Consider the following 21,919-nt stretch of genomic DNA (forward strand, 5'->3'; position numbering starts at 1 on the left):
CTTAGCAGGAGGTAATTTCAAGTTTTGTCTTGGTGACCAGCATCCCCAGGGTCTTCTTCTAGCACATTTTTTCAGTCAGGAGGAGAAAACTGTACCCATTTAATAATGCTCAAAGTATATCTATACACCAGGACCAAATTTTCTAGTGGTGCTTGATTTTGGTTTGTTCGCTTTTTTCCCCAATGATAGCTTTCTGCTTTGATGTGAGGAGCAGGAAGTAAACGAACTATGAGGATTGTTACTCATGTTTATGTGCTTTGTAGGACCTCTAAGACATCGGTCAAGTGGGGAGCTCCACTGTGCAAATCCCTATGCAAAGCTACAGTAAGAGAGAGCACATACCCTGACCAGAACTGGTCAGCCAGCTGAGATAACCAATGCAGCAAGGAAAGTCCCTTGAATGTTCTTTCTAGAAAGATACATGAGGAACTTAGGGCCTTGGCCAGGAAACAGAAGCAAATACCACTTCAGCACTGTGATTGTTCTATTATTACAGCACTGACTTTCATTTCTTCAAAAGTACAAGGTATAGTTAAGCAAAATAAGGGGAAGTTGTTGACCTCCTCTGAAAGATTTTTCAACCCAGACAATTTAGTGCTATGGATGAGGAAACATCAGGGCTCTCTAAGGCTTCAGTTCCTTCAATAGGAAATTAACAGAAATGGGCAACACAGATTGTTTTTTTTATTACTTGGAGCAAAACAGTATTCTAATAATCCTGTCTTACAAAGGAAATGCAAGAGTCTTGGGGGTAATATTGAAAAATGGTGGGCAGTCAGAGTCATGGCCATATGGTCCTCAAGCTGTGCTGTCAAGCAGATCTACAGATGGAGATGTATTATCTTACATGAGCACCAAGTTGAGCATTGCACAAGGCACTTGTGAATCAGACCAGTAGACCTGAAATACAATTGACAATTACTATAAAATCAGGTGAGAAACAGTCAGAAGCAAGAATACTCCCTCAAAAAAACCCAACAGCTAGAGAGAGGACAAGCTTCTGACAGGCTCTGCAGCTTACAGATTCAATCAAGAACATTTAGCAAGTTTCGCAATATCTGAAACAAGAAGGGAAGTTGTCCTGACAAGTCTTAAAAAATCAGCATCCCGGCCTTTTGATCTTATACCAATTTATTATGTTAAAGGCAAAACTCCACTGTATCTACACATTAGCTGGCTATCAAGTGGCACACAGGACAAGGGTATGGGTGTGTGCATTTACCCTGAAGAGCTGGATCAAAGGGAAGGAAGAGCTATGGGGAGCAGTGACCTCCAAATGGAATACTGCAAATACACACTGAGACTTTGCTTTCCAAAAAGCTTACCACTGAAATGGCTGAGCAGGCAGGAGCCATGAGAGCTGCTGAGATGATACACTTGGGTGCTATGTGTGAACTGGTGGATCATTCTCAGGGCTTTAGGACTCTTGTACAGTTCCTCACAGAATACAGCTCTGGTGACAACACTGTGTCCTGTACTATACAAGCCCCTGAAGAAGCCTTTGCTTTGAGGAACAGTGCCCCATAACTGTGAAGACCTCAGAGAGGTAAAGGGGTGACAAACTGGCCACCCCATATCAAGTGGAGCACAAACCACCAGTTTCTAGTGGGTTTATACTATTCATAGCTTCCCAGGTTTTTATGGCATGCACACATAGAGTGCATGGGGGAGTAACAAAGAGTTTAGGGTGGTAGCTGTATAAGAAAACCCTTTGTTTCATGATTCAGATGATTAATGGCTTACGCCCATGGGACAATCATTTACCTGCAAGTCTTGGCTAGAAGCTTCAGGGCACTGAAAGTTTATGAGGCAGCTCTGTGTCAGTCACATGAATCCACATTGGTGAAGGTGTTTGGAAACCTGCATCTTTAGGTGTCTAAAAAGATCTTAAAATTTTATCCTGTAGATTGGCCAGACATTTCAGTGTCTCCACTCAAAAACTCTTAAACATCTGACAAGATTAGTAAAGGAACAACAAACCACACAGCTTCAATTTTTCAAGCAAACTTCAAAAACCTGTTCCTTATACATAAAATGAATGGGGGTTGAGTAGACATGACCCCACTTAAACTTGCCAACATGGCTGCTACGGGAGCTGGGGCTCAGGCATCCCTTCTCTGGAGTAGGGATCTCCTGCTTTCCCCATGGTCTTGTGCTCCAGAGCATCCTGAAGCAGATCCAAATTTTAACACAGAGAGTGGAGCCCATGGGCACTTTGGCAGTGCTGTGTGGCAATTAGCCAGCACCACTTTAAGCTCTGTGGCCTCACTGTGTAATGCACAGAAGGGCTGTTTTGCAGCAATATTTGGATGCCATGTAGGAAGGAAAATATCCCCAGAACCAAAGGCTTTAGGTGCCAGAGCTTCTTGTGCTGTGGCAGGGGTGCAAAACTGACTTTAGGTACTCAGTTTAGGGCCAAGGCAAGTGACACATGAGGGGCCAGGCATCACATTCAGTAGTGTGAAGTCCAGTGCTCCCAAGAGTGTTTGAGGCATCACTGCCAGGACAGAGGAAGAACCTCTACAAACTATTTGGCTCCTACCAGCACCCTGGCTGGAGGAGATGAGATGATAACGACCAAAGATTAAAGGAACACAATTACCACACACGAGAAGAAATATTGGAGACCATAGAGGGGAAAAAAAAAAACCCAACACGTCGTGGGAAAAGCCTCTGTGACCCCAGCACGGTGCGCAGGGAATGGCAGCAGAGCTAAACTGCCGAACAGCGCGGTGTTGCCCTCGCTGACGCAACCCCGGCTCTTAGGAAGGGTTGGGCAAGGAGCCAAAGAGCACCAACACACCCGGTGCAAGGGCCTGCCTGACTTAACCCTTCCGCCGTCTCAAAAGCCCGCAGAAAATATGTCTCAGTTTCTTAATTTCTCCGTTCAGGGCTCTGGACGGGGGAGCAGGAAGGGCTGGACGGAGTGAACGAGCAGCAGGCGCGCTGGGCGAGCGCCCGGGCTGAAACACCGCGCTCAGCCACGCCGCGGCCAAACCATCACAGCCCGCAACAGGTCCCAGCGCGGCGCTCACCCGCTGCCGCCGAGAGACCCGCGGGGAGCGAGGAGGGCTCCGTTCTGCAACCCGTCCGCCGCTCCTCGCACCTACGGGGCCACCCCCGCCCTCTCGGCTCTGACCCGCTCCGCGACCCGGGGTTCAGAGCGGAGGAACCGGGCGTGGGCAAAGGGCCCGCTCCGAGTCACGGTGCGGCTCTAGCCCCTTCTCCGGCAGCCGGCCGAGGAGAACGGCGAGGGCCCCCCAGCTGCCAGTCCGGCTCCTTCCGGCGGCGCCTCCAGAGCGCCCGCCCCGGGCCGCGGCCGCGCCCTCGCCCGCCCCACCGGGCCGCCCCCCGCCCTCCCCGCCCACACCTGGCCGGGGCGGGCCCTGCCCGCCGGCTGCGGGCCGACTCGGCGGGCAAGGCGGGCGGCAGCGCAGCGCAGGCCGCGGTGGAGCGGAGCAGGACTCGGCCGGCAGCAGCGCCTCGCCTCGCCGCGGGGCCCAGCACGGTAGCGGGGGCCCAGCGCAGCGCAGCTCAGGTGAGCCCGCGGGCGGCAGGTGGCGGCGGCGGGGCGGGCAGGGCTGGGCTGGGCTGGGCTGGCGGCGGGGCGGGCGCGGCGCGCGGCCCCGGCGTGGGCGGGCTGGCGGTGGCGCGCGCGGAGCGCGGTCCCGCGCGGCGGCGGCTGAAGGAGCGAGCGGAGCGGAGCTGCCGGCGGGGTGCGGAGCGGCTTCTCGCGCGGCGCCCGGAGGCAGCATGCGGACGGCGGAGCTCCGGAGCCTCGGTAAGTGGTTCGGCTACGTCGCCTCTCCCTCCTCAGCCCCCGTGTCCGGTTCCCAACACGGCGGGATCGTCTCCCTGGGAGCCGCCAAACTCCGCCGCCTGTTGAGCCCCGCGGATCGCGGCCCCCGAGCGATGGCCCCGCCGCCCGCTTCGGCCCCGCCGCAGCCCCGGGTGCTCCGCGGGGGCCGCCGAGCGGTACCGGAGCCCCCCTGCCGTCCGCTGGGGCCGCCACGCGGTTTTCCGGCGGCCACCGGCTGCGCCCCGCGGAGCCTCCCCGGGTCGGCGGGGGGCAGCCAGGCACCTGCCGGCGCCGCGGTGCTGGGGGCGCGGGGATTGCCGCCGAGGCGTGATCTTCCCGGGCGGGCTGCGGCGCTCGGGGTAGCCCCGGCGGGCGGACTTCTGGCGCTGGGCTCGGGGGAGAGGGGTCGCGCCCCGCGGGGCGCAGCGCCGACCGCGGCGGGGCGTCCCGGGCGGGGTGCCTGTGCCGGGTGCGAGGCGCGGGGCGGTCGGCAGTGGCCCGAAGCTTTTCCCGCGGCTGGCGCCGGCCGTTTCTGCGGTGGGAGGAGGGAGCGAGGGAGGGCGCTGCAGCGGGGGGCGGCAGACCGCGCCTTTCCCCCCCGGTGGGGTGAGCCGCCGCCTGGGAGAGCGCGGGGCTGCCGGGCGGCGGCGTCTTGGGTGGCGAGAACAAAGGGCCCCCGGCGGGAGCAGGCAGGAGCACCGCCGCTGCTCCCGGGGTGCCAGCTCCCCAGAGCGGGGTGGGGGTAGGGGTGCCCATCCCGGTCTCCCCCATTCGCCCTCCCTGGGGAGCGCGTCTGCCGCCTCCGCGGGGCCAGCTCCTGCCCCGCAGCCGCCTCCGCAACCTGTTGTGCCGCTGCCTGGTCGGGGGTGCCGGTGGGGCGGGCAGTGCACCCCCGCGGGACACCCGGGGGGACGGGCGGGCTCGCGTGGAGCGGCGCGGGGTGGGCGCAGGCAGCCCGGGGCGAACGGGTGGCGAAGGCAGTGGGCGGGTGCGTTTGCCTTCGCGGTGGTTTCTGCACCCAGAAACTGTTAAGAACCAACTTCAAGCCGTTCAAATAGCTGGCGTAAATGAAATTCAATGAAAGAAAGTATTTCCGCGCTGTTAAAGGTCTGTTCCCGCGAACCTCTTGTGTGGGAAAGATGTGGTCTGTTTCCAGGAGACTGACTGGGGCAGCTGTTCTGAAGCGTTTTGGAGTTTCGTGTTTATTTCATATGTAACCAAATGAAGCCGTATTGTCAGTATCAAATACAATATTCTCTTGTCAAGTTTAGAACTCAGCTGTAAAAAGTGATTTGGGCTGACGATAACTGGATAATCAAACCCTTCAGTTGAATTTTTGTTGGTTTAGAGATCTCTAAAGGCAGCTAACTTGTGCAGGGACAGTAAGCAAACAGAGTTTCCTTATGCTGCTTCTGTAACCACCTTTGTTCATTTTTCAAGGTAAATGCTAGAGAAATGACAAATTTAATTTAAGAATACTAAGGTCCTGTGCTGCAAATGACTTATCAACATGTCTGGTTGCTGGGTGATTGTTCCAAGACTGCCAGTTAGGCTTTGAAAACAGATTTTTAAATAAGGTCCATCGCATTCATTATGATAATGCAGGAAATGCGTGGCTCACGAGGTTGGTTTTATGGAAGGAACAAGTGTACTTTAATCCCGATTTTATTATTTCTTGCGTGGTGGTTTGCTGTGAGACTGAGGACGTAGGAGTAATAGATATCCGTACTGTGAAGCGCATGATCAGCAATCTGAACTTCGAAAGCAAAGAGTAAAATCTGTGTGGCAAAGCAGCAAGTTTGTGATCTGAATGTGTGGTGGGTGACAGTGTTGAATTATTTAAGTTCTCAGTTTCTGCCGTTAACCAACCATCTTAATGTGCAAGTTTCTTAGCTTGTGTCTAGCTTTTGAAATAGGATGCAACACATCCATGTATGTGAAAGGGTTAAAACAGCTTATGGCCAAAAATTAACACATAACTTCAGATCAAGAGATTTTTATATTCAGTTTAGTTACAGATATTCCCATCAGCCATTTTCTTTGCACGTGGGTGTCCATGAATACATCTTGGCTGCATACTGGTTGGGCCATTAGCAAAATAGTAGAAGCCACAGACAACATTTTATTCTCGTTCATGTTGCCCGTGAAAGTGTCAGTTTCTGGAAAATCAAAGTAGAAGCTGTCCTAAGTTGTATATTGTTTTTGGGTTGAGAGGTATGCAGGTATTTTTAATTTTATTTTTTTAAACTAAGTTCTCCTTTTGGATATGTGAGATAATTGTCATTGGCAAAAGCAGAGAAGACCGTCAAAGCTCGTGACTATAAAGAGAAAGATCTAAGCTTGTGGGTAACGGAGAAGAAATGTTTTCCTCTTTGTGTCCACATAATGCAGGGCTGTGGGAAGATATGCCTAATGAAGATGATTATTGCTGTGGCTTTCCATAAATCCACTTGTAATGGAGGCTTTGTACAGTTACTTCTGAATCTGTACATTTAAAAACTGCAAATAGCGATAATGGAGTTGGCTAATAGCAGACTGTCAAGTAAGTGCAATCCTTGTGATAATGTTCAGCCATAGATCTCCATTTAAGCATTACTTTTAAGCAGAAAATGTTTCTTGTAGGTCATAGTATATGCAATTGGAGGAAAAAACCCCGGAGTTGTTGCTGCCTGTTGTTGAATCCAGGTGGTTCTAATTGGCCAAAGGGTGCTTTTTCTCTCCAGCTTTTTATCAGATAGCGGGAGATGTACAATTCAGTAGATCCCATTTGATGTGAATTTAGGTAGTGGAAAGGAATACTAATAATAACCAGCTTTAAGAGACTGAAGAAGTTTACCTGAACAGTAAACCTGTGGCTGTGTGCAAATTAAAACAGGGACTTGTGCCTGTCAAAGAATTGCAAACTTTACTGTGATGTGTTGGAGTGAGCTGGATGCCACCACATGATAGTCTGAGTCTGAGCTGATCTTGTTAGTGGTATTAATCAGAACAAATCTTTCTGTTTCAGTGGTTTTGTAGTGCTTCTTAGAAACCACGGTTGAGAATTAAATTACTCATGTCTGTTTTGCAACTTTAAAGGTAAGGTAAGACAGTAGGGAAAATTTTTAATGTGTTATCTTGCCCTAGTACAGAAGGATGTGAAATCATCTATTATTTTCAGGTAAAGCACTTGTAGTAGCTACTGGCTGTTTTATACAGTGTTCTGAATGAATGCAGTTTTAACTTACATACCTAAGAAACAGCTTTTGAAGGAAACTGACAGGAGACTTGCTTATGTTTATGTTTGGAGTAATTCATTGAGAAATATTTGTGATGCTCTCCATCATTGCTTGCCCTCCTTTAAAAGCAATACTTTGACTTTCATCTTTCATACAGTATGTGAGGGTTCCTTCTGTGGATTTACTTCTGCTCAAAATCTGACCATAAAAGTAAGTGTTGTTTCTGCAGCTCTTAGTGCAGTGTTCAAACCCAAAATAAATGCTTCCTTTCCAGTAAAAACTTGTAATTACATGGAGTGGTAGCGAACTGGAAAGTATTGCAAAATGTATGTAAGAATATTGTCGTACAAACTCTAAAACTGACGAATGACTCACTGCGCCAGTGCTATATCAAATTCTATCTATACACAAGGTTTAAATGACAAGTTTACTTTAGGCAGGGAATATGCAATTTTCTTGTACTCTTTCTTCATCTAATGTCAAGTGAGCTTAATGAAATGGTGCATGTGGGCATACAGGAGGTACCAGTTGTAGAGCTTTAATGAGCAGGGGGAACAAGCACTGCTTGGCTCTATTTGTGAAGGTGATAGATGTAACTACTCTTACATTAAAATGAAGTTTGTGGTACTGATGCTTATTTTGAGACTTATATTTCTTTTAATTTACCTAATTATCATTTGTTTATGTGCGTTTACTAATGTTAGTTCAATTTTTGTTTTCTATGGGAGAGAGTACTTGGCTTTTTAGCAGTATACATGTTCATCTTTACATATTCATATTAATTGAATATTTTAACTGGCAGTTTGGCAGCATTTTTGCGAACATAAAATTTGGGTCACTGCCAAAATGAAAATGTTATAATGGTCAGCATAGGGAAGGGGCCCATGATTGTAGGTTAAAGAGGAAAAGGCCACTTTTCCACTGCAACAACACAGGTTTTATTCATGCCTTTGACACTGTCATTATGAGAAGCTTCACAGAGCTTTGGAGTGCCCCCTCAAAAACCAAAATGTGTTAGCAGACAGTAACATCCTGTACATGGGAAGCCTGTGTGAGCTGGGAGAAGGACAAGGAAGAGTGAAGCATGGGTATCAGGGTTGTGTGCTGCTACACTGTGTGTCCCATGTGTATGTGTGTGTATCGCCTCTGGATGCTGGGGCATCTGATGGAATGTGGGGGGAATCCCTGCCTGCAAAACTAAGAAACCTGGTAACCACTCAACACTAGGAGGAAAAGAAACCCAGTATTGACTTGGCCCTAGATAGAAGACTTTAAGCTATTCATAATCTTTTATTGTAATTTCTAATTTAGCCATTCTGCCACAGAGCCTGTCCCTTCTGCTCTCTGTTAATCATCTTCTTTCTGGGCAGTGGGAAAGACGCCTTGGTCTTCGCCTTATGTTGATCATGAGAGCTTTGTGACCACTGCCTGCAAGTGTTTGCTGTCTGTAGGAAGGTCGAAGTCTCCTGGGAGTGTGGAAGGAGGCCAAGTAGGGGAAGCTGGAGCACTTGCTATTTAATGTCAGTGTGCACACAATGTTTATACACCTGTGCCTCAGCAGAAAAAAAGGGTGAAACAGGTCTTGCTACTTCAAGGACTCTATTATCTGAGAACTCGATTCTAAAGATCGGAAATACAGAGATAAGTTAGGGTTTTTGGAGCAGAGGATGGAAGCAATGTTTATAAAAAGCCTGGTTGAGATGAAAATTGACAAAAGTATCTACTAATATCTGGGCACTGTACTCAGAGGAAGCTCTGTTTGGATGCTTTAATCAAGTGCAACCCACTGTGTAGCTGAAATAGAGCAATACCATTAATCTCAGAAGGAATAGGATGGTCCCATTCTTATTCTCGTCCTTTAGCAGGCATAGAAGCTTCCGGTTTACAACCTGTCCAAAAGACATTTATTTCTTGGCACAAAATTTCTGCTGCAGCTGGCAAGTGGGTAAGTGCTTTCTTCCAGCGTTACTGAGAAAGAGGAATTATTTAGGTTGGCACAAGAAGTTTATAGTTTGGAGCTGTCACATGAAATTGAATGGAGGAAAAACATGAAGGCCGGGCATGTGGCATTGTTCTTTCAAAAGCAGTGCTGGAAATCTGGTCATCACTCGAAACCAAACAAAGCATACGTGTGCTTGACCATGGTGAGGAATTATCTATTGTTGGCTTCATGGGCTTCTCTTACTTTTTTTCTCCTTCCTCCTGCAAGTGCTGTGTTTAACACTGAATTGCATGTGTGTATACAAAGAATAACATCTGTTCTATTTTATGAGATCCACAGAGCAGGGTTGCTTTTCTATCCCTCCTGTGTATGGATTCTTCTCTCATGTGTCATCCTTGCTGCTGAAGGCAGCCAGGCACTTGAGCTTTGCAATGTCTTTTCTCTCTGTAGGAGCAGGAAGTTATTCATGGGATGGTACTTGATTCTTTTGTTAGATTTCCTCACAAAATTAGATCTTACAGTGTTTTGGAAAAGTCATAATTTTCTAGAGAGTTTTCTGAGTAGGTAAAGAAGTGGGATGATCTGCATCTGTTTTTCTGGAGGAGTTTTGGTAATCGTTATATCAGTGTGTTAGATTTTCTTCTCCCTAGATGTATTTTGATAGGATGGTTAATGGGGAAGCTAAATTAGATCTGAGAAGTATGAAAAAGGCTAGTCTAGTGTTTAGATTTTAGGCTGCATATTTAAAATATATATATATATTTTACCTGGCAAATATTGTGCTTCTGACCTGTCTTGAAGAATAACTATAGAAGTGGCAAAGGAGCCTTTTGGACACAGTGAGTTAAGAACATATTGAGGTCTTACATACTTCAAAGATGTGAGATGGGGGCAAAGGAGAAAAAAGTGACCTTGTTTTTAGATGGAATTATTTCCTTTTTACAAACCACTGTTTTGTTCAAATGCAAAGGAATTATGTTTGTTTATATCTTAAGTAACATTTGTTTCACCAAATTTGATCAAAGGTTTAGTTGTTGCAGAATCAATAATAATTCTGTTACCTTAAGGAAAAATCTGTAATTTATGAATGTACTGTCCATTGTATTTTAACTACTTGTACTACAGAATTTGCAAGATTACACAAATTGACTAGAAGATGCACAGAAAATCCAATAATACATTTATCATGTCAAAGTTCAGTGAAATATGAAACATAATTACCATAAACAAAAAAAATTGGCCTCTTAAACCTATGAACTAGAAGGCGTGGAAATAATTTTGTAATATATATTCTCAGTGGTTTTGTTGAGACTACTTTGGCACCACCAAAATTTCTTTACAGTCTGTGTATGCTAACACCTGTGTTATGTGGTAAAAAAAAGTACTCATAAACTTGTACTTAACCTCAGGATGAAGCATGTATTTTTGAACATGAATTTTAGATATTGAATGTCTCCTTGCTATAGTCTTGTTTGTGAGTAGCTTCCCATTAATAAAATGCAGATTTGAAGAGTTACACTTGGGGACCACAAGTATTTCAGCAGATTTTATGGTGTTACTGCTTCAATTCTGCCTCTTGACGCAGAGGTAGGGTTATAAACTTTTGCAGGAAAGATTTTTTCCTTTAGTATACTTGTGAGATAGGAGTCTGGCTAGCAACTCTTGTTGGTTTGTGTTTTTTATGGATTCTACTATGTCTTTGGATCCTGTAAAACTAAACTTTATGCTTTTGGTTAAGGTAATGTATTCATTTACGTAATTTACTCTTTTGGCTCAAAAAAGAAAAAAAAATATTTTAGATTAGGCTGTCAATTAGCCTAATTTCCGGGGGTCTGTCCCATTGCAGAGAGGGCTCATTTTAACAATTTAAGTGCTGGATCCTGCTTCAGTCAGCCAGGCCAAGACAGGGGGAGCTTGCAGAAGCCTGTAGCATGGCCATGATTTCAGCAGCTGTTTTTGGGTGGGTGCAAAGTGTAAGTCTCTTACTTGCAGCTGGATTTTGGATGAGACTGAAGTGAGTGTGGGCTCTCGTTGCCCCCACACTGGTGCTGTCCTTCGCACAGAGGTGCTTCCATCTCGCTTTGTTTTGCCTTCTGTGCTGCTGATTTCCCTGGCTGGCCAGGTGTTTGGCCAAGGCTGTGGTGGCCAGGGGCACCCCTCACCTGCACCCAGGAGAAATCCACAGAAGGTGCAGCGAGGGCACCTCCACGATAGAACCCCAGTAGCTCTGTGGGAGCAGCTGATACTGCCAGTAACTGCTTGGCTCCTGCCTTGGCTCTTACCTGAAACAGCTTCTTTGTAAAAAAGATAATAATAATAATAATAAAGTGTGCTGTTACAACTTACCTCCATGCCAGTCTCTTTCTTATGCCTGTAGAAGAAATAAAGAGCATAATTAATTATAAAAAGGAGGAGTTCTGAAGTCTTGTGTGGCAGTCAGCTGTCATGCTCTTCCAGTGATCCCCCATGCTGCTGTCAGGAAGATGGGCATCCTTTAGGACACAGCAGTGTTTTGCTGAAGAGTGATCAAAGGCTTCTTCATTGGCCAGAACCATCAAGGTAGATGGGCAGATGTTTGTTTTTAAATGAGCTGCGCAGAGTTGCTGGGATCAGCAGCTTGACTGCAGTGACAAAAAACATGTTCAGCATGCTAGAAATCGTGAATTGTTTTGTTTGCTTAGATCATTGAGTGTTCAGGGCAGGCACCGTGAGTTGTACAGTGTTAAAGAACATGTTACAGAGCAGTTATATTGCTGGAAAGCATTTGTAAAGGTAAGCTTGAATTAAAGAGATGCATTTTTTTCCTCTATTAAACTTTAAAGAGTTGAGCTTTGAAGACCAGTGAATTTCTGATGCTCTTAAATGTTGTCTACAAGGAGCAGGTGAGGGATCTCCTGACCTCCTGTTTTGCCCTTTTGTTTTCCTCTATGTTTTTCTTTGAGCTGGTACTTTTGTGTTGGTTTTAGATGCAACAAGAAATGCAGATATTCTGGCTTTGGCATTTGAGTGATAGGATGGGCTGACATAGCTGTATAGGTTATAAGTGGAATAGAAGCTCTGGAATATTTGCTTTCTTAGTATCTGAAGGGAGTTATCAGGCTCTTGGATTTTTGTTGAACAGTGTAATTAAAATAAACACTATAATGCTAATCACTTATGTATTTTTGCCTGTAGGTAAAGTTTTAAATTGGAATTAGCTATACTTTGGTGGAAGTGGATTTTTTGGTGGTGGTGTTTTTTGTTTGTTTTTTTTTTTAATTATTATTATAATGTTGCCTGTTTAGAGTCTAGTGATATTTCAGTGAGTGTATAAAAATATTGCCAGGCAGATTTGTTTATATTTTTATTGTATATTGTAGTAACGATGTAATTACTGCTTTTAACAGAAATGCCTGACTTGAGTGTTTAATTCTGTCAGGCTCAAGCAGTCGCTGATGAGGTGATAAATGATAGGTTATGTGTAGAAGTGGATTTGCAATTATTTGCTGCTTTTGGGAAAAAAAAAAAGATGCTTTGTTTCTGTCCAATGACTAATGTAGAAAATCAAAGTGGTGCACCAGATGTTTTTTTTCTGATGACTGTGGTGCAGTGTCTTTTTTAATACAGAGGAGGGTTTTGACTGAGTTTGTCTCTTGGTTTTTGAAGTTTCTCCTGCTTGTTAATGCAGCACTCTTCTACTCTGGACTTTTCTATGGACGGGCTTTATGAAAAGCTCCTTTCCCAACCATTCATGCCTGTCTCAGCTCCCTGTCCATCAGGAGGTGGAGAGGCAACGACATTTTTACAGCACGGGCTGATCACTTCCTTTCATTTGTTTTTATTTCATAGAATTCAAACAAGAATAAGTGTTTTGCTTTATTTGTTGATGTCTGATTAGGAATTAGTGGAAGAAACTGAATTGTGGGTGTGATTAACAGTAGTTTTTGTTTCTGGTGTATGAAAGGACTCATTGTCTGAGGCTTTTCCTCCATCGTGCTCTGCCTAATCCTGCTGAAATCACACGAACAACGGCAGCGCTTGAGACTCCTTGTCTTGTGTTCCTGCGTACTTAATCATACAGCTGGAAGAATTCCCTCTTTCAGGGGATGGTTGCTTCTTGTGCTGAATCTGCCATCATGTCATAGGGGCCTTGCTGTTAAGGTGGGCATTAGTTTGAGGGGCCTGGGGAGGGGAGGGTCATTAATCTGAAATGTGAAAACTGATCTAATTTGTGCTACATTTGGGTTTTTTATATATGGTTTTGTTAATGCTATCACCTACCTCTTTGCAACTGTGGCTGAAGAAGGTGAGCTGCCTCATTCCAGCTTTCAGTTCCTCCCACCTTTCTGTTAGATCAACTTTCTGTACTTGCTGTGTACAGTATATCTGTATATCTGCAGGGAGGAAGTTTAAAATTCCTCAGTATATGTTTTCAAAAGAAACTTTAAAAGTTTAAGGTTTGTAGAAATGAAGACATTTCTAAAGTACATATTAACTACACATAACAGTCATGACTGATATTCTTTCAGGAAAAACCCAGAAGAAACACAATACCCCACCCCATGAACAGTCTTTCTTTGCCTCCGAATCAGGTTGTCATTCCAAGGTCTTAGAGTGATTTAAAAATATAAAAACGACTCCCCTGAGGAATCTATTAAAAATTATTTGGTTCACTGAACATTCAGTGCACGTTCAGTCTTGGAATCCATTACATGCCCGTAGAAAGACTTTAAACATCCTCTTTGGCAAAGTTGGTCTGAGTCGTGTCCCTTTGGCAGGTGGGTGTGAGGGAATTTCATTGCTTTATTTTCAAAACAGAAGTGTGTGGAATTAATATTGATTTTTATTATAGCTGCTTGCTAGTGCCCCTGTATCCAGAGGTCACAAGTCAGGTCTGCTTTTATAGTGACAGCTTTCCCTCTCCCTTTAGTTGAAGTCTGTAGTTGTGGAGCTCAGGAAATAATTGGGAAATGCCTTTTTTTTTTTTTTTTCCTTTGAATTCAATTTGTAAAGCTTTATTACCTAAAATTAAATTCTTATCAGGTTGAAATGGTGCATAAATTCTTGTTGAATGGAGACAAATGCTATTAGAAATCAGTGAAACTAAGCTATATTTCAATCCTAGGTTTATTTTAATTTCCATTGTCATACACTGAAAATACTTTGCATCTCCTTTGTCCATCCTTTTTGGCAGGTTTGGCAGGTTTTTCTGATGAGTTTTAATGGTTAAGTTCTGATGAGTTTTAATGGTTTTTTGGCAGGTTTTTCTGATGAGTTTTAATGGCTAAGTCTGGGAAAGATGTGTTGGAGTCCCACTTAGAGTGCAGTTGTGTGCTGTGACATGGGTTATATTTCCAGGTACCTAGTGTAGGTGTTGTCAGTTCCCATCAGCGTGTGCTGCTTTTGTGTGCTGAAGAGAGTTGTCATATTATTCAGCAAAATTGCCTTTTTTTAAAAAGAACTTTTCCATGTTTTCAGCTCATGACAGAGAGCTCTGGTGTCTCTTTGTTAGGGTTTATGTGCAGATATTCACAGTAGCTCACAGCTTGGTAGTTTTTCAGAGTCTAAAGTCAGGTAAGGACTTAAAGAAAACACAAATAATGGGCAATCCCTCCGGATATGCAAGTTTATTTGATTAACCCATGTGACCTGCAGCACTGGAGAGCAGTTAAATATTTGGACAGTCAGCAGTCCTGTTAGTCATGTTTCATTAGGTGAGAGCCTCCTCCATTTCGAGGCTGCTCTGTTTTGCTGCCGTTGCCAAGTCTTGTGAGATGCTGAAAGGGAGCCATGTGTGGGGGCACGGCGGGTGCTTCTGGGGCTGTGGCTGGACCAGGCTGCCAGGAGGAGCTGGGATGTGTGTCACTGCAACAGCATCATCTGCACTGGGATGGCAATCAGGGGCAAGGGAGAAAATTGTTAATTGCACATTGTCAACACCGTAAAGTTAGCTGGTAGATAAAGTTACCAACCTAGGCAGAAATAGCAGTGCTGCCCTGAGAAGTGTAAAAGACTTGTCAAAACCTAATCTAATCTCCTGCATTAACTGTATATTGTAATAATGGATAAATGAATTTCCAGCAAGCTGAGATAGTCCAATTTTAATAACTTCTCAGAAAATCAAAGGGAAGTATTGTGCTGGAAGAGGCATATCACAGTTATCCAAATTTCTTTCCATTAAACTGTTTTTAATTTTATGTGAGTGTAGTATACAAATGGTTTAAAAACTCATTTGTCTCCTTGTCAGCAGCTTGACCGGTATTTTAATACAAAGGACGTGTTATTATCTTGAACTGGTCTTGTTTTTCAATGTATGTAGCAGCCAGCTGGAAAATTGTTTGACTTTTTAACTGCTGTGGTTTTGATTCAGTGTCTAATGTAAGAAAGTAAAATTTATTTAAAATCAGTGACGCTTTTAATGGTTGTGTTTCCATTTAGATTCAAGGGGATAGGAGCAGATATTTATGCTGAAGCACTCACTCTTCCCCATTTTCTAAAGATCTGTGGTAATTCTCTGTATTAGAGCTAGGTAAAATTCCTGTACTTAAAATCTGAGGAAAGTAAGTAGGAAACAGCTGCATTTAAACTCAGAGCATTTCTGGATGCATTGCTGAAGGTGTTCTGATAGAAATATGTCTATTAAATTTTAGGGGCGAAAAACCTAGTACAAAAAAACCCAAACAAACCCCATTGGGATTCAAATGTGGTTTTAAAAATTACGATAGTGTCTTTTTGTCTGTTCTAGCAAGAAAAGAGTATGATTATAGTGTGTTTTCATTATAAAGGTTTTGTGAGTGACTAGACGGGATTCAGCTCTGAATTCCTGACTTTGGAGTGTCCAAATTGTGCATAATTAACTTAAAAGTCAGATTTTTGGAGACTCAAATGTTTCACAGGGAAATTAATGAGAAATGTAGTGTAATGTACTGCTCTTTTCAGTATGGTTTTCTCACCTGAAATTACCGAGTTATAAATATTTTAAATGGAAAATGGTTCTGAAATGAGCTAGGAACAAGTATTGTCCTGTATTTTTGGTCTCAAAGTGAAAAATGCTTTGATTAATAGAGCCACTGCATTAGTTTTTATGGTAGTTTGCTGTGACACAAATGTAGTTTCTAGGTGTACTTAAAAGATGTAAGTTTGGCAAAGTTTCTGCCCTGTCGTTTCACTTAATTGTATTATGAGTTTGCATATAATCTTTTTAATTAAATTGTTTTCGCATGATTGCTGAAGCATCTCAGAATGGGTAAAAAGTGCTCTTTATGGACCAAAGTGTTCATGGTTTGCTATCAGCTGTGTGGAGGGTGTTGGGTGCTGCTGTTAGAGGGGGGCAGCGCCCACCTGGGGCAATGCAGTTGTCTCAACTATTGGAAAGGAGAGCAGAATTTTTTGGTGTGGTGTGAAATAACTTGCACAGCTCAGTTTTGCAGTGCAGTTTTCTGTGTGCATTGGCAGGAATAACAAAGGTGTTTGCAGAGTGGCTTTCTCTGCTGATGGTGGGGTACGGGTTGGTGCTCTTGCCTTGGTTGGAGGGGATGACACCGGGCTCTCGGTCAGGTTGTTGCTGCCTTCTGACACTGCTCAGAAGGGTTGGCTCATTCTAACCAGCTGTGGATAAGTGGAAGTGAATGACTTCACAGGAGGCCTAAGGGTAAAGCAAGTGTCACTGTGAAGGTAACTCCAGGAGACTGATCCAGGCCCACCACATGGCTGAGTTTTCTGAGCTCTGACCGTGACCTTGGATGTGCATGGGTGAACTCTGAGAGCTAGTGACAAGTTACAGGAATCCTAGGTGGATGCATGGCCTCTCACTTTGTTTAATAGTGGCGTTTTTTTCTTTTTTGAGGGACAGAGAGGCAGCTGAGAGTTCCCAGCTACAACGCTTTTCAGTTCCTTATTTGAAAGTGTTTTAAACAAGGGACATCAGAAGCTGAGATACAAAGCAACCTTTTGAAGTTAAAAGTGGGTCTGCATGAAAATGAACTGCTTGTCTGTGAAAAGAGTCAAGTGTGAAAGGATAGGATGGTTTCACTAAATGAATTTGATAGTCTGAATAAGTGTGGTGAGGCAGAGAGGAGAATCTGGAAAGGTCAGGACTGAGCATGTGACTCTAGATGAGGCAGTGGAAAGACATGAAAGGAATTGTGTGGAAATGCCTTGGTTTACTTTTTTTAAACTCAGAAGTGATTTATTTATTTTGGTGAAGGTGGTTATAAAAAGGGAACTTTAGAAGCTTACTGCAGAGAAGCAGGGAATCTGATTCCTTTGGGATCTTGTACCTTTTTCATTCAGCCATTGTGTGGTTTCAAATAACTAGCAGATCAAAGCCTAAAGGAACTCCTTGTTACATGTGCAGTCCCATTTGTAGGATTTCTCTGTCTTGCATGCTTACTGCAGTTGAGTGCTTCAGCAGCTTTTTGTTGCAAGTAGGTTTCATTTTATTGCTGTCTTGTTTTCAGTAAGTAATATAACTTGAAAATTTTAACTCAAAGAATTTATGACATTTCTTTTCTAGGTTCCTGATATTGCTTAAAAGTAAAGTATGAGATATCTGCATTTGGTATAGATAAATGTGAAATGATTTGCACTGGTAGCAGGAAACTGAAATTCAAAGTTATGGACTCCAGGTTAACTGTCACTGCTCATGGGGTCTTGAGACCCACAGTACTTCTGTCAAGCCATCAGCTCTGTGCTTAGGAGTGATTAGAGAAAGCATATCAAGTCCTATGAAATGCTATGAAAAAAAGAAAGAATAAGATACAGAACATTATTATGCCTTGTCTAAATCTATGGTTTGTCTATGCATTAGATTGTATTTAATCTCCCTTTCATATCAAGATACAGGGCAGCTAGAGGAACTGTGGGGAAAAGCGACATGTGACAGATGTTCCATGTGACTGGGAGAGGTATGGTTGAGGAATGATGTCACAGAGGTCCATGAAATTGTGACTGGCTTGAAGAGAGTTTGGCTATTTTATCTGCTTCATTCAGTATGTAAGAGCCAAGAAAAAGTTAGACAAACTTGGAAGGAGTCAAGTTCATCCTGGCAGGAGGAAGTCATTCTTCATGCACCTAGAACATTCTGCATGTTCTTCAGGCAGCAAGCCTGGAGAACTCCTGGAAAAGGTCTTCTGGCGATTACCTGGTAGACAAATGCAAGTTTAAGAAAATCTCTTCCAGTGAAAGTATTGAAGGCCACAGATGTGCTTGAGGGAAGTGCAGATGTGCTCATCCTGTTCTTGCTCTTCTCCAGTGCTGTGCTTAGAGGGTGTGTTGGAGACAGGGTGCTGGGCTAACAGGGCTTGTGGTGTGACTCAGCACGTCTTCATGTTTGTGTCCTGTGCTTTGCCATGAACTCCACGAACTTCGTGTCCTCAGTTTGCTTAACACAGGGCAAGCCCTCCGCAGTAAAGCCTTTACTGTGGAACTTATTTTCTTGGGCTATAGCAATAAATAGTTAAGCTGCAGCTGGCAAAAGCTGAACGCAAGAAGGGGGAGTTGCTACTTTCCCATTCGTGCTCCCAGTTGCTGTGGCTTACTTTATGCTATTTTGGTGTCAGTGCCATTTCACTGAAGCAGCAAAAAATTAACTTCAGGGGGAAGAGCTTAATAGCTTTCTGCTGGTTAGTGGATTAAAGCAGTTCAGAGGTGCAGTAAATGCTGCAGGGGGTGGGACTGTACAGACCCAGAGAAGCCAGCAAGATATTTTCATTTTTACCGTTAGTAAGCCATGAGATGGGTAGGCTGTGCCACATCCAAACTATCTCCCAGATGCACAGTCTTCACATGATTATGCTGACTTTGGTGATTTTTAAGCTAACTCGTGGAAGGCTACAGCCCAGTAACACAAAACTATCAAATTCTGTTGCAGCCCTTCAATTTTTCAGCAAGCTTAAGTAGATCACAAATGGTGCTTGAGTAGGGCTCCATGCCAGTATGGATGATGGCAGCAGTGCCCAAACAGGCATGAGCAGTCCTTTCTGCAGAGGTGGTAACCTCCCTTGCAGAACCAGACTGCTGCTGATGGAAGGGTGGATCTGCCTCCCACAGTTTGGTGGTGACTGCGTTTTCCTCTCCAGAGCGCATAAAAAGGATTGTTACCTGTCCCTGGAACCTTGGGGTGCTCTGGAGAGAAGAGATCCTACCAAAGTGTGTAGGTGGGCAGAAGTTATCTACTCACTTTTGCACTGAGGAAGTTTCCCAAAAGCGACTGGAAAAGGGGAAGGTGTGGGAATTAGATCGGGAGCAGAGCTTCTGCCTTAGTGTCTGCAAGTGGCAGCGTGGAGATGTGGCTTGCCCAGGGAATAGCACAAAGCTAGTTTTTCTGCTTCTGTGAAAGTGGATTGTTTTCTGTCCTGTTGAAAGGAGTGCTTTTGTGTACAAAATGCTGATCTAGGTCTTAACACATTATTAATGTGTGCAAAAGAGCAGTGTTTGCAGATGTGCCCACTTCTTTTAAAAACAGATGGATCATGCCTTATGCCTCATCCTTTTGACATTAGAACCCCCCCCCCCCCCCCCCAAAGGCTGTGATCGTCAGGACCTTTTATTTAATTGGATAAGTAGCAAAAAAAGGCTACTATCCAAAATGAAAGAGATCTGCTGAAGGGAGTTACCTTGTGAATGTCAAAGACATCTATAAGCAGTAACGATGTAGGATAAAGATTTGTGTTTGAATTCTTCTAAGAGAACTAACAGTTGAAACTGATGGAAAAAATGTATTTACTTTTTAAAAATATATTACAATATTAATAACTTCCCACTATTCTGCAAATATCTTCATCTTTCTAGTTAGATTGTTCTACATTACTTATTCCAAAAGAGATTTGCTCTACTGCTTCTATCTAGTGCTGCATGTCAAAATAATTTTTCTTTCGTGGACAGGCCAGCAAAATGTCATGTAGACTTTTTTTTCCATTATCATTTCGGTACAGGCAGGTCAGCAGCACTTTATACAGGACTAGAAAATTTCCCTGCTTTTGCAAGGCTGTGTAAATAGGTACATCTGTGGCCTACTTTTCAACACTTCTGTAGTGTTTTAGATCCTCACAAACTTAGATTTTGTATTTTTTAGAAAGCTCTACAATTCATTTTTAAAGCAGTGGTAATTCAGTGTGTCTAACTAGCTGAAGATCATGAATAGCTTCTCAATTCAGTACACTTATGCAGTAAAACTCCTTCTGGGGTGATGCTATTAAATAATTCACTTATTTTCCTCAACTTTTTTCTCATGGCCTAGCTTTTAAAATCTTTGCTGAAATGTTGCTTGAAATCTTAATCTAATTTCTTCTTTAAAGGTTAATTCCATTAGTGTGTAGTTCATGGAGGAAAATGCTCTATTATGGGTGAAACATACATAACTTCTACGATGGATTGTAAAAGCATCAATATAAATATAGGCAGGAGTGGTGGTAGATAATATCTATAGAAAAGTAGCCCATTTTGTTTAGCTTTTGTAGTGTATGTGTTAGGATTGTGGATATTAAGGTAGGTAAAACAGGCTACATAAATGGAAAGGCATTTAGGGTGGTGGAAAATAAAAACATCTTGATGCACATCTTTTTTGAATTATTTTGATCATAGTCACAAAAGCTTTCAAAATCTACACTGTTTAGTGAAGGGAGTGGGTTGTACTGTGACTCTGACAACCATTTCTTTTGAGGGAAAATTGCTCCCTAAGTTTCTCCCACAGCCACTTTTTTGCAGGGGATATGGCCTGGAGTCATGGTGTGCTTAGTCACCCGTTTTGGGTCCTCAACTTAATTTTAGCCTGAGATTTCTACTGGATTGTTTCATCACTTTGGGACCTGGTGTGTGTTGAGTGATTTGCAATACAGTAACTTCCACATTGCCTGATAGACCTCTTTATTTTACTCCTTGGTGCACTGCCAGAAATAATAATTAAATCCAAGCCTTTAACAGCATTTTATTGAGGGCAGATTTGAACAGAGATCTGATGAGATCTTTGTTCTTTTAGGATCATTGTGTTTTTTGGATCTTGTCCAAACATGTTTAACGGTCTTCAGTCCCATTTTTCCTGGGTGCAAGGAAGAAACTGCCATTTCCTTGAGCTTGGTGACAGTTTTGCCTGGCGGTGGTTATCAGCCTGCCAGGAGTCTTGCGTGGCTCTGTGCTCTCTCCATTGTCCTCAGTCAGTTCCCACTGGATATGGTTAGAGGCACTTCCCTGTTCTTGCTGGTGGGGTGTGACTTTGCTCGTGCTGTGTCTCTGGGGTATCATGCTGTGGGTCACCCCATGGAGATGTTGGGCCCGGGCAGCAAGCTCCTTACTGTGAGCCTGGGAGAGCGCTGCACCTACAGGAGAGGCATCTTTTTTACAGATCAGAGTCCCAAGCCTCTCTCACTTTGAGGCCAGGCCTGACTTTTGTTGGAACAGGGTAATCAGCCTGTGCACCTTGGTGCACCTTGTGGGCAGAAGCTGTCTGGGGTCTCAGGAGGGCTTTGCTTGGCTGGGCAACCAGACCCTGTGGGTGAACCTCAAGGCTGGCTGTCCTGGTGGCCAGAGCTCTGCTACCTTGGGTTGACAGTTCCTTCCAAGTTACCTTACTTACCAGTTCTTCACCAGGTTTGCTCTTTTCCCTGCTCCAGGGAGTTGCAGCTGTAGTGCTTGACACAGGATTTCATGGCTGCCACTTTCCACCTGTATTGCTCAGTCCTGACTGTTTGTAGCTGCCAGTGATTTGCTGCAAAGAATGCTGTGGAAAGTGAAACATTACCCAGTTGTATATTTCTTTACTGTAGCTTGGAAAACACCATCTGAGTTATTCATAATATGTAGGAAAATATTTATAGTTTTTGAAATGTTTGTAAATGTGTTGCAGATAACAATATAGGCAATGTCTTAAGCCATGTGAGATGTTTTAATTTATGTGAAACTGCTCCCAATATAAATTTTTGATCTTGTAAATACAGAAGACTGACTCAGTGTAGTTCAATCAATTTTACTAATTTTTAAAGTAAT

General features: G+C 44.0%; 1 protein-coding gene across 13 annotated transcripts in view; it reads left to right on the forward strand.

The window, feature by feature from the left end:
- Positions 1–3,682: 3,682 nt before the first annotated feature.
- The window catches only part of PTPRF (protein tyrosine phosphatase receptor type F), a 374,918-nt gene continuing 356,681 nt past the window's right edge, over positions 3,683–21,919 (forward strand). For all 13 annotated transcript variants that reach the window (XM_054515796.1, XM_054515799.1, XM_054515805.1 and 10 more), the window contains exon 1: positions 3,683–3,781. The gene's annotated coding sequence lies outside the window, so the exon portion shown is untranslated. The remainder of the gene's footprint in view (positions 3,782–21,919) is intronic.

The sequence above is a fragment of the Molothrus ater genome, chromosome 9, assembly GCF_012460135.2.
Source record: "Molothrus ater isolate BHLD 08-10-18 breed brown headed cowbird chromosome 9, BPBGC_Mater_1.1, whole genome shotgun sequence".
In the NCBI taxonomy this organism is placed as follows: domain Eukaryota; kingdom Metazoa; phylum Chordata; class Aves; order Passeriformes; family Icteridae; genus Molothrus; species Molothrus ater.